This window comes from Plecotus auritus (genome assembly GCF_963455305.1).
Source record: "Plecotus auritus genome assembly, chromosome: 6".
NCBI lineage: Eukaryota > Metazoa > Chordata > Mammalia > Chiroptera > Vespertilionidae > Plecotus > Plecotus auritus.
The window spans coordinates 90,025,050-90,041,039 of NC_137773.1; positions in this window are offsets into that span (position 1 = coordinate 90,025,050).

Genomic DNA, 15,990 nt, shown 5'->3' on the forward strand with positions numbered 1-15,990 from the left:
CAGGGATCAAACCTGAAACCTTGGCGTATAGGGACAATGCTCTAACCAACTGAGTTACCCAGCCAGGGCGCTACAATATTTCAATGCAGTTGGACCTCAACATGATTCAATTGAGTTGCCGTGTGAGCAGTTCTGTCCGGAACATCTAAAGTGTGTCCTGATAGATGGTATTCGTTTCCTTGTACTGCCAAAACATGGTGTCACATTAAGGTGGTGTAAACAACAGACATTTATTTTCTCACAATTCTGGTAGCTAGAAGTTTGGGATCAAGGTCTGGGCAGGATTGGTTTCTCCTTAGTCTCCTTTCTCTGGTTTGTAGGTAATAGTTTTTTTTTTGTTTGTTTGTTTTTTGTTTTTTTTTAATTTTATTGATTTCAGAGACGAAGGGAGAGGGATAGAGAGATAGAAACATCAATGATGAGAGAGAACCACTGAGTGGCTGCCTCCTGTCCGCCCCCCACTGTGGGGGTGAGGATTGAGCCCGCAACCCAGACATGTGTCCTTGGCCGCAATCGAACCTGGGACCCCCCAGTCCACAGGCCGACGCTCCATCCACTGAGCCAAAGCAGCCAGGGCAGTTAGGTGATAGTCTTTTATCTTTATCTTCACCTGTGCTTCCTCTGTGCTTCTCTGTGACCTGACCTCTTCTTATAAGAATACCATTCATATTAGGTATGACCCACTCCATGAACTCACTTAACTGTAATTATTTTTTTTTAAGACCATTAATCCAAATACAGGCACATTCTGAAGTAATGTGTTTTTATTTTTAAAAAATATATAGTTATTGATTTCAGAGGGGAAGGGAGAGGGAGAGAGAAACATCCATGCTGAGAGAGAATCATTGGTCGGCTGCTTCCTGCACACCCCCCACTGGGGACTGAGCCTGCAACCCCGGGCATGTGCCCTGACGAGGAATCAAGCCCTGACCTCCTTGTTCATAGGTCGATGCTCAACCACTGAGTCACACCGGCTGAGCATGAAGTAATGTGTTTTTTAGACATCAATGTATGAATTTGAGGGACACAATTCAACTCTTTTTTTAAAAAAAATATATTTTTATTGATTTTTTTAGAGAGGAAGGGAGAGGGATAGAGAGTTAGAAACATCGGATGACAGAGAAACATCGATCAGCTGCCTCCTGCACACCCCTACTGGGGATGTGCCTACAACCAAGATACATGCCCTTGACCGGTATCAAACCTGGGACCCTACAGTCCGCAGGCCGATGTTCTATCCACTGAGCCAAACGGGTTAGGGCCAATTCAACTCTTTACATACGCTAATCCTTGGCTGAAGAAATTTGCCCAGGAGTGGGGCTGCTGGTGGAAGGATATGCACATGTAATATTTACATAGCTACAGATTCCAAACTGAAAAGGCTGTAGCAGTGACATTACCACCTGCACGCTCTGTTGGTGGCTGCTTCCTTGCATCTAGCCTGACTTGGGATTTAGCATCCTTTCCCTTTTAAACCAACCTGGGGTCAGGTTGTCCAATGCTATCACAGTGGTCCCTGACTTGCAATTGGCCCAGTGATACTTTGAGTCACCTGTTTACCAGACACATGGATTTCCTCCTTCATGAGTCCCTGTGATGGCTATCTCCCTTCTTGAAATCTACAAACGTTTCCCCTTTTGTTAAATCTGGGATCTCTACAATGAGGACATCGAAACCCCCTTTAATGTAGAAAGAAGAACAATCAGTGTCTTTATTTGATATCAAGAGGATTCTCATACAGTGTGTCTTCCCTGTAAACTGTCTGCAAACTGGGGAGGAATGATGTTCCCCAGAACCTTTCCCTCCATGTCAGATAAAGCCTCCATAGCTTAGAGGGAATGCGGTGCAAGGTCCTGCCAATCAGAATTGATGGTTCTCAATTCTGATCGGCAGGACCGTGAGCAGCCATTTAATATCCCTAAATCTCTGTTTTCTCATCTCTGTAATGGAAATGTTTGTTGAGGGCTCATTGGGGACAATGCTCTTAACACAGACAATTCATGCAGAGAGATTTGTTGCTCCTCAGCTAACAAAATGCCTTAAAGGGAATAATTCTTTCCCATTCCCTAAACTCAAATTGTACTTTAAAGCCAGAAATTTTCCAGCCTGGACACTTTTGTCCCTCCACACATGCCCTTGAGGGTGTGGGAGTTCCTGGGATGGCTCCAGACCTTGATCCTCCTGTGAGTTCATGGTGATGCCTCTCACATTATGTCCTTTCTTGTCCGACCCCATGTGAAGATGACACCAGCCTGTCCCTGGATGAGGCCTGCACGTTGAGGGTCCTCCAGGCATGCACAATGAGGAAGCATCCATCAGTGTCCATTGTACCAGCCCTTCTGAGAAGAGCCATCACTACACCACTACCTACATGTTCATCTACTGGCATTCAACACCACCCAACATGTCCGGGACCAGCTTTTCACTAGGTGAGCACTGGCCCCCTCCTCAGCACAAGGTGCCTGCCTACCTCTAGCTTGTCTCTTGGGAATATCCCCTTATCACTCTGAACCTCAGTTTACTCCTCTAATAAGTGGGTGGTAGAGGACAAACGGCATAGATTTTAATAGAACTAATGGGATCAGCCAGGGCAGGTGCTTACCTGGTGTCTGGTCTTGCAGAATATACTGCTGGATGTACTGTGGTTCATATTTGTTTTGTTGATGGTTTCTTTTGCTGTGCAGAAGCGTTTTATTTTGATGTAGTCCCATTTGTTTATTTTCTCCTTAGTTTCCATTGCCCTATGAGCTGTATCGGTAAAGATATTGTTATGACATATGTCAGATATTTTACTGCCCATGGATTCTTCTAAGATTTTTATGGTTTCCCGTCTTAAGTGTAAGTGCTTTATCCATTTTGAGTTTATTCTTGTGTATGGTGTAAGTTGGTGTTCTAGTTTCATTTTTTTGCATGTATCTGTCCAATTTTCCCAACACCATTTATTGAAAAGATTGTCTTGACTCCATTGTATGCTCTTGCCTCCTTTGTCAAATATTAATTGAGCCTAATGGCTTGGGTTGATTTCTGGGTTCTCTGTTCTGTTCCATTGTTCTATGTCTGTTCTTGTGCCAGTACCAGGCAGTTTTGAGAACAGTGGCTTTGTTATATAACTTGATATCTGATATTGTGATCCCTCCAACTTTGTTCTTTTTTCCCAGGATTGCTGTGGCTATTTGGGATCCTTTTCTTTCTTTTTATTCCAGATGAATTTTTGGAGTGTTTGTTCTAGGTCTGTGAAATATTGTGGTTCATATATGTTATTTTTCTTTCTCCCATGAAAAGCTTTTTGCTTCTCCTTTCATGGGTCTGTGGCCATTCTGAGTTTGGAAAAGCACGTGGGAAGCAACCTGTCAAAGAGTTGGAGATGCCATCTAGTTGGTTCTGGCCCTGGTCCTTGTCCTTGGTGTGGCCAGATTAGGGATCTCTAAGGGAAGCAGAGTGGCCCCAGGCCCACTCAGATATCTGGGATAGTTCTGATTGAAGTTCATTCATTCATTCAACAATATATTTGGAGCACCTGCTACAGGCAGACCCTTTCTGAGACACTTGGCTTAACTCAGTGAAGGAAGCAGACACAATCCCTGGTGTCAATCGTAGTCAGACAGTTACACTGGACACAGGATTCTTTATGGAACAGGAGGTGGAGCCAGGTTTACACAGGGTTCATACTTGTCAGACCTGGAAATCTGGGAAGTGGAGCTGTGTGAGGTCGCAGTGTAGGAGCGGCTGACGGGGTCTGAGGCCACCTGAGAGTGGGTGGTCGCAGGACGTGGTCAGGACGAGACCTGCCCCTCGTTTGTACAGTGCTTGTGTCTGTGCCTGGGCAAATCTCCTCCTCAGGCCCCATTAACATGATTTCTGCTCTCACTGAATCTTTTCTTCCCTCTTATCTTCTGTTAAATTACTTTAACTTTAGTTGGATTTTTGTCTCTCCTGCATTTAAATTCTTCCTGAGTGATTCCAAGATGTAGACTATGATTTCAGCGAGTTACATTGAAAAATGAAGGCGTTCAGGTGTGAAAACTGGGGAACTGGGAAATTCAAATGATGGCATCCAGCATGGTCATGACGTGATCTTCAGGACAGCCATGTGATAAACCATGTGATCATTGGAATTTTTAAGACAAGGTGCTATTACGTTTTGATGGTTTGAGTGAGAATTAATGCAGAGTCTTACATTGATTCACAGTTTATCAACAGAAAATTCTCCCTTGCTACTTCTAGCTCCAGGCAATGCCTGCATTCCTTTTTTATTTATTTTATTTTATTTTATTGACTTTTTACAGAGAGGAAGGGAGAGGGATAGAGAGTTAGAAACATCGATTCAGCTGCCTCCTGCACACTCCCCACTGGGGATGTGCCCGCAACCAAGGTACATGCCCTTGACCAGAATTGAACCTGGACTCTTCAGTCTGCAGGCCGACGCTCTATCCACTGAGCCAAACCAGTTAGGGCAATGCCTGCATTCCTTGGGTTGTGGCAGCATAACTCCAAGAGTGGGAGGGAGAGACGGAGTGAGAGAGAAAGAGAGAGAGGAGAGAGAGAGAGAGAGAGAGAGAGAGAGAGAGAGAGAGAGAGACATTGATGTGAGAGAGACACATCGATTGGTTGCCTCCCACACAAGCCCTGCCTGGGGCCGGGGATACAACCTGCAACCAGGTACATGCCCTTGACCAGGAATTGAACTTGAGACACTTTGGTGTGTAGGCCGATGCTCTAACTATTTAGACACACCAGCCAGGGTTGTAGCAAACAAACAAACAAAATAACATGAGGGGAAATAAAGGAAAAGTGATATTTAAAAATATTTCCCCAGGCATATTAATAAAAATGGCAGAGTAGGGAGCTCAAAAGTTAGTCTCTTCACGGAAGCAACCATTCAGCTGGACAAAACTAAAAGAATCAATTGTTTCACACTGTGGAAGAGAATCAGAAACTTACAATATCAAGGAGAGTGAGATTATTGAAAAAAATAAAAAGTTGTTGAAGCTGGGTAAGAAAGCAATGGGAGTTTGCAAATATCAAAGAACAATTTCAATAAAACATGTGTTGATAAACCTATATATTTGTTATTTTAAAATTTACTTAATTTTAAAATATAAAAAAAATCAGTCAGAATATAAAATGGCACTGTAAGGAGTATAAAAAGGTTAAAAATCAGCTTTAAAAATACCGTAAGCTATTGACAGAAGTTAATCACTTGAAATATGCATTTTTTAGTGCATTGCACTTTTTTTATTCCAGTTGGTCATGTGATTTTATGTATATAAGTGCGCAGTTCATGAAGTGGTTAAAAAAGACAAGAATATATAATCAAATATAAATTTCATGTTGCAGTCCTCCTACTTCTTATATTTCCTTGCAGTCTTTACTATATTTTTTAGTATGGGGCCACCTAAAACATTTCTATTCTTATTTCTTTTTTTTTAAATATTTTTTTTATTGATTTTTTACAGAGAGGAAGGGAGAGGGATAGAGAGTTAGAAATATCAATGAGAGAGAAACATCGATCAGCCGCCTCCTGCAAACCCCGCACTGGGGATGTGCACGCAACCAAGGTACATACATGCCCTTGACCAGAATCGAACCTGGGACCCTTCAGTCCGCAGGCCGACACTCTATCCACTGAGCCAAACTGGTTAGGGCTCTATTCTTATTTCTAACTAGAGGCCTGATGCATGAAAATCGTGCAAGAGTAGGCCTTCTTTTCCCCGCTGCCGGCACCGGCTTTTCTCTGGCACCTGGGACCCAGGCTTCCCTCTGGTACCCTGGTCTCAGGCTTCCTTCTGGCTGGTGGCAGGCACCTGGGACCCAGGCTTCCCTCACAACCCTGGCTTCGTCTGGAAGGTCATCTGGTCTAATTAGCATATTATGCTTTTATTATTATAGACTAGAGGCCCGGTGCACGAATTCATGCATGGGTGGGGTCCCTTGGCCTGGCCGGCAGTCAGGGCTGATCAGGGCCATCTTGCTCAGTCACGATCAAGGCCAATGGGGGCCAGCCAGGGAGGGACCACGAGAAGGCTCCAGGGCATGTCTGGCCCTCTCTCCCAGTCCCAATTGGCCAGACCCCAGCAGCTAACCTACTGGAGCATCTGTCCCCTGGTGGTCAGTGCGCATCATAGCGGCCAGTCATTCTGCCATCCGGTCGATTTGCATATTAGGCTTTTATTATATAGGATTTGAATATATGTAATTGTATGTTTTTAAAATATCTATATCACAGGGATAATTCTGTTCTTTTTAAAAAATATATATTTTATTGAGTTTTTACAGAGAGGAAGGGAGAGGGATAGAGAGTTAGAAACATCGATGAGAGAGAAACATTGATCAGCTGCCTCCTGCACACCTCCTACTGGGGATGTGCCCACAACCAAGGTACGTGCCCTTGACCGGAATTGAACCTGGGACCTCTCAGTCCACAGGCCGACGCTCTATCCACTGAGCCAAACCGGCTAGGGCTGTTCTTTCTTTATGCTTAACAATATTGATTGCTGAATGAAGCATGCCAGATCATGCTATTTATTTCTATCTCAGGCTCCCTCCCCAATTATCATAGAAATATAACTTATATAGAGAAAAATACAAGACACTAACATCACCATGACTTTCACAAACTACACACATTCATGTTCCAGCACTGAAATCAGTACACAGAATACCAGCTTCATCCCGGTGGTGCCTTCTGCTCTGTCCTGCTCTGGCTACCAGAAGGGCCCTCTCTGTTGTAACAGGACCACAGGGAAGCTTTGCAAGTTTCAGTGTTTTATATGCACAGAAGGGAACCACATGACATTCATTAGGTTTGTGGTGTAACTCCTTAAAATCGTGTCCATTGTTAATTGAGAATTCTTATTGCTGTGTGGCTATCCATTGGGTGCATAGAGCACAGGGTTTGTCCAGTGTCCTGCTGAGGGGCAGGAGGTTAGTTTCCAGCACAGAGCTATGACAACGACAGGTGCTGTGGCCGCACTGGGACATGTCTGTGATGAACACATGCACACAATTTTGTTGGGGTTGTTTGCCATGCAAGGAACAGGGTAAGCGTATATAATGCTGCCAAAGGGCTTTCCAAATTAAACCAATAAATAATGAATAACCAAATTCTTCCTACCAACTTAATCTACTAGCTGTGCATGAATGATCTGAGAATTCCAGTCTTTACAGCACTTGGCATTATTTATTTTTCATTTTAGCTAACGTCATGTTTATATAATAGTATTTTATTGTGATTTTTGTTAGCATTTCCATAAGCTAAAGAGGTCGTTCTGTACATTTTTATTGTTCATTTGCTTAGCCTCTTTTGTGTAGTACCTATTCAAGTTTCTTACCCATTTTTCTAATGGGTTTTGAATATGTATGTTTTATTTGACAAAATTATTTATATTTTTGGTTTGATGTACCTTCCCAGCTGTAAAATGCAAATATCCTACCCCACTCTGGTTTTCCTACCCTTGTCTCTTACTTATATATAAATTCTATGTATAATATATATATTATTGATTTGAGAGAGAGAAAGAGAAACATCGATGTGAGAGAGAAACATTGATCAGTTACCTCATGGGATGATGCTACAACCAACTGAGCCACACTGGCCAGGGCTCTTAGTGGTGAATTTTGATGAACAGTAGATCCTAATATGTTAACTGATGTATCATTTTCTCTCTTCTATTTTAAGTTTTATTGTATAATAAGACAAAAATTTCCCCATCAATAGTGAATCTGCTCTTCAATTTTTTAATAGAAAAAGTATTGTTTTGTTTAGATCTGAAATTTAAAAGATAAAAATTAAGACAAGATTGAACCCAGCAAGAGGCTGGGTTACTAAACTGGAAGACAGTTGAGAGCAAATATCTCAACAAAAGCACAGGGTGAACTATATTGGGAAACAGAACAGAATTTAAAGACAAGCAGAATGTGATCAAAAGAAGAGCAGAGAGAATTTGGGGAGGAAATAATCAAAGGTGAAAATATACAAGCATGTTCCAAAGTAATGAAAGACATAAACTCACAGATTCAGTTAACCCAGCATTCCCCAAGCAAAGTCAATACACTAAAAACAATAACCAGCTACATCTCAACATAACTAAAATAAGATAATAACGGAGAGCCATCTTAAAGTGTTGAAGAAATCTCCTGTTAAAAAATATTTCTATACTGAGTTGCAATATTGTCCCCAAATAAAAATGCCTTGAGAAAAGCTTAAACTAAAACAGTTCATTGTTATCAGTCTTGAGTTAGAGAAATTACTGGAGTGATTTTTTCAGTTCAAAGGAAAATAATCCCAGATTGAAAAATGGAAATTCAGCAAAGAATGAAGAGCAACAAAAAATATAATATATAATATTAAATGATACACTAGCAATGAAGTTACACTAGCAATGTCTCATAGAGATTAAACTAATGTAGAATTTAAAATGCATGACAACAATAATACAAAAATCAGAAAAGGTGAAAACAATTTAAAATGTTCTAATATTTTGGCTTTGTGGGGATTAATAATTATTTGTATTAAGCTATCTATATATATAAAAGCCTAAGTGACCATTGCAACCAAACAGATGACTGAACAGGCTGTGTAGGGTGACTAGGCCAGCAGGGGGGTTAGTGAGGGACAACCAAACGACTGAGCAGCAGGCTGTGTGGGGCGACCAGGCCGTCAGGGGGGTTAGTGAGGGGCGACTAGATGACCAAACAGTAGGCTGCGTGGGGTGACCAGGCCCCCAGGGGGGCAGTTGGGGGTGACCAGGCTGGTGAGGGGGGCAGTTGGGGGTGACCAGGCCAGCAGGTGGGGCAGTTGGGGGCAACCAGGCCAGCGGGTGGGGGGCAGTAAGGGGCAACCAGACTGGTGGGGGGGTGCAGTTAAGGGCAACTAGGCCAGCAGGGGGGGAAGTTGGGGGTGACCAGGCCAGCAGGGGGGGAGCAGTTAGGGTCAATCAGGCAGGCAGGCAGGTGAGCAGTTAGGAACCAGTGGTCCCAGATTATGAGAGGGATGTCTGACTGCTGGTTTAGGATCAGGCCTAAACTGGCAGTTGGACATCCCCTGAGGGGTCCCAGATTGGAGAGGGTACAGGCTGGGCTGAGGGGACCTCCCCCTCGTGCACGAATTTTGTGCACCAGGCCTCTAGTATTAAGTAAATGACTCATGATTTAATCATTAGTGCAACTACACAATTTGTCTATGACTGTAACTAGCAAATTTATAGAAGGAATAATGGAATCCTGAAATATGTAAAGTAAGTCAAGTAGAGTCTAAAGGACCATTAACAAATTAGGGCAAAGAACAGGGAAATAACCAAATGGTTAAAATAATCTGAAATTTATTGATATGGAATTGCAATGTAAATGCACAAAATACCAACTTTTTAAAGCCATGTGAAATATTCTGTAGAAATGTTAATAGATGTCTTGGGTATTTTTTATTACTGAATGACAATTAGTAACATTAGAGCCTCAATTTTTCCTATTAAAATGAATGTTGTTTCATGCTGCAATAAATATTTTTGCACCCATTTGCTTCCATACATGTAACATTTTCTTACTTTTTTTTTTTTTTTAATCCTCACTTGAGGATATTTTTCTATTGATTTTTAGAGAGAGTGGAAGAGAGAGGGAAAGATAGAAACATCGATGTGAGAGAAACACATCAATTGGTTGCCTCCTGCACAAGTCCTTACCAAGGCCCGGGCTGAGGAGGAGCCTACAACTGGGATACGTGCCCTTGACTGGAATCAAACCCGGGATCCTTCGATCCACAGGCCAATGCTCTATACACTGAGCAAAACTGGCTAGGGCACATGTAACATTTTCTGAAAGTTGTATACTGAGCAGTGGAATTGCCAACTTGGAGAGTATGGACATCAACTGCACAGACAGATATTTAGAAATTGCTCTCCAAAGTCGTGGTACCAATTCATGTGCTTACAAGCAGTATATGAAAGTTACTGTTACTTTGTAGTCATGACAACTCATGGAACTGTCATAATTTAAATTTTACTGATATGAGATGATATTTTACTGTTTTTTTTCATTTCCCTGATTATTAGTGGACGAGCATCTTTTTTGTTTGTTATTTGCTTAGCTAGCATTTTTCTTTGAATTGTCTGTCAATGGACGTCATCTTCTATCTAGTTACTTAGAAAAAAATAAATGTCTTCGTTATTAAAAAATTAAAATTATTTAAATATTAATATTATTTAAAAATTTATATACATAGAAAGGTCTAAGGCTATAGAATGTATTCAGGAAACATTTAAAATGTTGATAGAACCCTGGCCGGTTTGGCTCAGTGGATAGAGTGTCAGCCTACGGACTAAAGGGTCCCAGGTTTGATTCCGGTCAAGGGCATGTACCTTGGTTGTGGGCACATCCCCAGTATGTGCAGGAGGCAGCTGATCAATGTTTCTCTCTCATTGATGTTTCTACCTCTCTATCCTTCTCCCTTCCTCTCTGTAAAAAATCAATATAATATATTTTTAAAAAATGTTGATAGAAACTGCAAATACCACCCCTCACACACAAATACATGGGTGGGCAAAAGTAGGTTTACAGTTGTGAATATGCAAAAGTTTATTCTTCTATTATTGTATTATTTTCCATATGAACAACTGTAAACATACTTTTGTCCCACCCTGAATGAATGACCAGTAACATTCATAAAGCTGCTGGATGAATTAAAACCAGAAAACGTAAATGCCTCTGAAAGAACTTATGATGTGAAGTGAATGATTTTAAAGGCTTCCTGGGGATTGATGAAGAGGTTAGGAAAGTCATTCATGCAGCAAGACAAATCAGTGGAGGGCTTTCTGACAAGCTCAATGAAGTGCAAGGCCATGTTGAAGGCCCTTGAGCAGTGTCAAAAAATGAGGAATTAGCCGAAACCGGTTTGGCTCAGTGGATAGAGCGTCAGCCTGCGGACTGAGAGGTCCCGGGTTCGATTCCGGTCAAGGGCACGTACCTTGGTTGCGGGCACATCCCCAGTGGGAGGTGTGAAGGAGGCAGCTGATCGATGTTTCTAACTCTCTATCCCTCTCCTTTCCTCTCTGTAAAAAATCAATAAAATATATTTTTTTAAAAAAATGAGGAATTAGCCCTGGCTGGTGTGATTCAGTGGTTAGAGTGTTGGCCTGTGCACCAGAGGGTTGCATTTCCGAGTCCCCGTCAGGGGCACATGCCTGGGTTGCAGGTTTGATCCCCACCCCCCAGTCAGGGCACATGTGGCAACCAATCGGTATGTCTCTCTCACATCAATGCGGGAGTCCTGGCAGGGGGCCGAGGGAGGCAGAAGGAGGACCTGAGGAAGTATGAGGGGCTCGGCTGTTATTGTTGAAGGAAGAGGCTGGACGCGGAGCCAGTGGTTCTCCCAAGCCCCCGGGCAGAGACGCGCCTGCCACACCCAGTGCTGCCGCTGTGTCCCCACGGACAGAACTGCAAGTCCATCAGCGTGAGCTGCTGTCAGCCTATGTGTGTGGTCCTTCCTTACAGGAGGATGGAAACTGGCCCCCAGGGGGATGGGGTCAGAGGCTCTGTGGCCAGTGAGCGAGCAAGTGGAGAGTAAGTGGTGGGAGGGTGAGTCCAGCACTTCAGAAAGTGAGGTGCACTCAGGAATACACGGGGGGTGGGGGGACACTGAGTAGTGCAGGGGACACTGAGTGGAAGCTGGGCAGGCAGACAGCAGTGCTGCATGAGAGGGGAGGTGGTGGCAGAGGGCAGTGGGGCAGTAAAACACCCATCGACTCAGCCAACAGCAGGCCTGGGTCTCACAGGTCCTGTGGTCAGAGTGGGGCAGCTTAGCAGACCCTCTGCTCCAGCTCTCACACGCTGTGCAAGGCTGTGGCTAGCGGGAGCCTTCTGGCCCACAGCTCATGGGGACGCTGGCAGGACTCGTCCTGGGGACTGTCTGACTAGAGGCCCAGCTGCGTGCTGGCTGTGGACAGAGACGCCCTGATGTCCTAGAGGCCACCCCGGCTCCTTGCCTAGGCTTCTCCAGTCCCCAAGGGAGGCCTCCCCCGCGGCTGCCTCTACCAAGCAGGACAGACCCCAGGGAGCCGCAGGAGCCACATCCTAGCTCGCTGGCTGGGCTGTTAGGAGCAACCACGGACTCTCCCACACTCACACGAGGCAGGACACGGGGGCCCCGGGGGCCACTGGGGTTTGCCCACCACGGATACCAGTCACCCTGGATCCTAATGTTGGGAAACGTGTGACTCCTGCCAACTGTTTGTCTGAGGAGACAACGGGTCCATTCTCCATGGTCCCCACAGGTAGTTGTCAGATCTCCCAGGAGGCCTTGCAGAGGCCATCTTGCTTGGGGGCCTAGAGACTCAGATCTTTTTGTCAATGTGAAACGGTTCAAGTCTAGCATGTCAGACACAGATTCCACTGTAAGAAATGTACAAATGAACAAAACAAAATGAATCTGAGAGTCAGATAAGCCAGTGCGGTGTCTGTCGGCAGTGTCTCCTCAGAGGGGCCCTCAGGGGTCATTGGTAGAAATTCCATCACCTGGGAGCCCACAGAAAGACTGCTCAGGGCTAGAGAAAGCGCTGGAGATGTTCACTGAATGAGTGTATGACAATATGGTCCCTGATTTCTTTAATAGAGGAGATGTCTTAGGCCTTACCACACAGCCTCTGTTATGATGTATTTACATCATCCTATATAATAAAGCCTAATATGCTAAGTGTCCGGTCAGCCATTCAACCAATCAAAGTGTAATATACTAATGATATGCTAAGGCTGCTCAACTGCTTACTATGACATGCACTGACCACCAGGGGGCAGATGCTCAATGCAGGAGCTGCCCCCTGGTGGTCAGTGCGCTCCCACAGGGGAGCACTGTTCAGCCAGAAGCTGGGCTCACAGCTGGTGAGCCCAGCGGCAGTAGTGGGAGCCTCTCCTGCCTTTGCAGCAACACTGGGGATGTCCAACTGATGGCTTAGGCCTGATACCCTGGGGAGCGGGCCTAAGCCATCAGTCGGACATCCCCTGAGGGATCCCAGACTGCGAGAGGGTGCAGGCCAGGCTGAGGAACGCCCCCCACCCCCAAAGCATGAATTTCATGCACCAGGCCTCTAGTAAAATAATAAAACATAAAAAGAGAACTTGTTAGCTAAAGAAGAAAAAGAAAAACTGAAGCAGAATCAGTAATGTGGATATTACTGAAATTTGCCGAAGTGTTTTGAATTGTGCAGACATTAAAGGACAAAATTATGAAACACAATCCTCAGATAAAGCACATCTTTAAAATCACCTGTCTGATCACCAAAGATCACAGCCTCTGAAGCAACACTTTGATGAGTTAATAAAAAGACACCAACTTCTGAATACACTGCCACTTCACACACTACTACATCCCTTGGGGGATGTCGGACTGTCGGTTTCAGTGGGATCCCCGCAGGCCCTTGGGCTGAAACTGGCAGTCTGACATCCCCCGAGGGGTCCTGGATTGCGAGAAGGTGCAGGCCAGGCTGAGACCTCACCGGTGCATGAATCCATGCACCGGGTCTCTAGTATTCCTAAATTGTCCTAGATTATCATTAGTTGTTAATGTCTTACTATGCCTAATTTATAAACAAACATATTAAAGGTATATATGTACAGAAAAACATTATTAAATATATATAGTTTGGTATTATCCATGGTTTGGGATATCCACTGGGGATCTTGGAACATCCACCTCAAAGATAAGGGGGACTACTCATACTAAAACTCAAACACCCCTCTAACTACAGATGTGATCTGGTGGTCTTTGGCAGGAGGGTATTGAAATAATTACGGTTTAATATTTTGGTATTAGGAATGAATAAGAAACTAGCCTCATGACAATAATTATAACAATAAAAATAATTTGAGTGAAAATACCTGAATTTGTATGCACATTACAATATTGATTTAGAATATATAATGGTTAAATAGTTAAAATTACACACTGACCTAAAAATCCATAATTACAATGGAATTTTAATGTATACACTCAGGAAATAAAAAAACACAATCATATGTCTTAGCATATGAATGTTGTTAAAAAGTTAGTAAAATGTTTTTAAAAAAAACTACAGAAGCATTCATTGGAGAAAAAAAGCACAAACCTTTTGTTTGTTTGTTTGTTTGTAATTCTCACCAGAAGACATTTTCCCATTAATTTTTAGGGAGTGAAGGGACGGGGAGAAACAGAGAGAGAAACATCAATGTGAGAGACACATTGATTGGTTGCCTCCCGCCGAGCCTGCAACTGAGGTACATGCCTTTGGAATGGAACCCAAGACCTTTCAGTCTGCAAGCCGACGCTCTATCCATTGAGCCAAACCAGCTAGAGCAAAAGCACAAACTCTCTCAATCATGTACAATAAAAAATAACCGAATGGCCCTAGCTGAAGAGTGGAGTTAGTACTTCAGAGAACACTCCCAATGATGAGAGTCTACATTTATTGCCTGATAAACAAATGAGGGCTTGCAGGAAAATCCAAATGTGTTGGATCTTTGATTTTGAACTTTGGAGACAACTGTAGAAGCCAAAAGCTGAAATCAAATGGAAGTCAAGCGGCCACTGGTGGTTTTGAGGATCTGCTTCCCCCTCTCCCCCCAACTACAGTTTATATTCAATATTGTTTTGTATTGGTTTCAGGTGTACAGCACAGTGGTTAGACTATCATATACTTTACAAAGTGTTTCCCCAAGTATTTCCAGTACCCACCTGGAACCATATATAATCATTACAATATTATTGACTATATTCCTTATGCTGTACTTTATATCCCCGTGCTATTCTGTAACTACCAATTTGTACTTCTTAACCCCATCATCTTTTCCCCCTCCCTTCTGGCTACAATAAGTCTACTCCCTATATCTAGAGTCTGCTTCAATATTTTGGTTTCTTTTGTTCTTCAGATTCCACATATAAGTAAAATCATATAATATTTGTCTTTCTCTGACTGACTTACTTCATTTAACAAATTACCCTGCAGGTCCCTCCATTTTTTATAGCAAATGGTATCAATTCATTCCTTTTTATGGCCGAAGAAAATGATCTTGATTGGCAGAGCAAAGAATGAAGAAAATGGTCTGGAAGCAAGTGTTCACAAAGGCCCTATGCATCTGTCTATCTTATCTATACAGGTGCCTCCAAAACCTGCCTAATCCTATTTCACTTCTGTGTTCCAAGTTGCATCTTTGGTGAATTCTAACATGGAACCAGAAAGGCAACATTTGTATTTCACAACATTACTCATGTTGTTATAACAGTTAAGAAGGCTAATTTCAAAGTCTAGATTTTATTGTCTTATCGAAGATCGCTCTTCTTTATGCACACTCCATAGCTCAAAGAGAAGGAATCATAAAGAATGAGAAACTGAAGCATCCATCTTATATAAAAACTGCTGTTTGAAATTTTAACCCTGCTATTTTGGCTTCTGTAAACGCTTGCTTGCTTAAATAATAAGGAAAATAAGACTACTCCCATTCCAGAGAGGCCATGAACTATGCCCCAGAGTTGTCAGTGCTGACACAAGGCCAGGCCTTGAGATATGGTCTCACGGCCCCTTCCCAGCACGTAGGCCTTCTTTCCTGGAAGGCCCAGAAGTCTCATTCCAAATTTGGGAGACAAAAGAGCTAGGAAAAGTATAAATAGAAAAGGTTTCCTCCATGTGGGGGGGCCCAGAATTTGAAAGGCACATTTTTCTCTGGCCCTGCCCTTAATAAAATGTAACTCCCTTTCTCTAAGCATGGCTTGGTTTTTTTCCGGTCTTCTGTAACAGCACAACAGATGAAAATAATTCATGAGACTATACTTCATGATGAACTTTGCACACTTACAAATGTATTTATTGGCAAGAAAAACAAAATAAGGTTCTTCAGGAAAATGAAAAAGTAGTTTTCTATTAAGAAAGAAAGAAAGGAATACACACATATATAAAAGGGTAAAACATATCCAGTACTTGTCACCAGAGGCCAGTAGCAAAACAACAAATATCAAAATGTCATTTTTTCCCA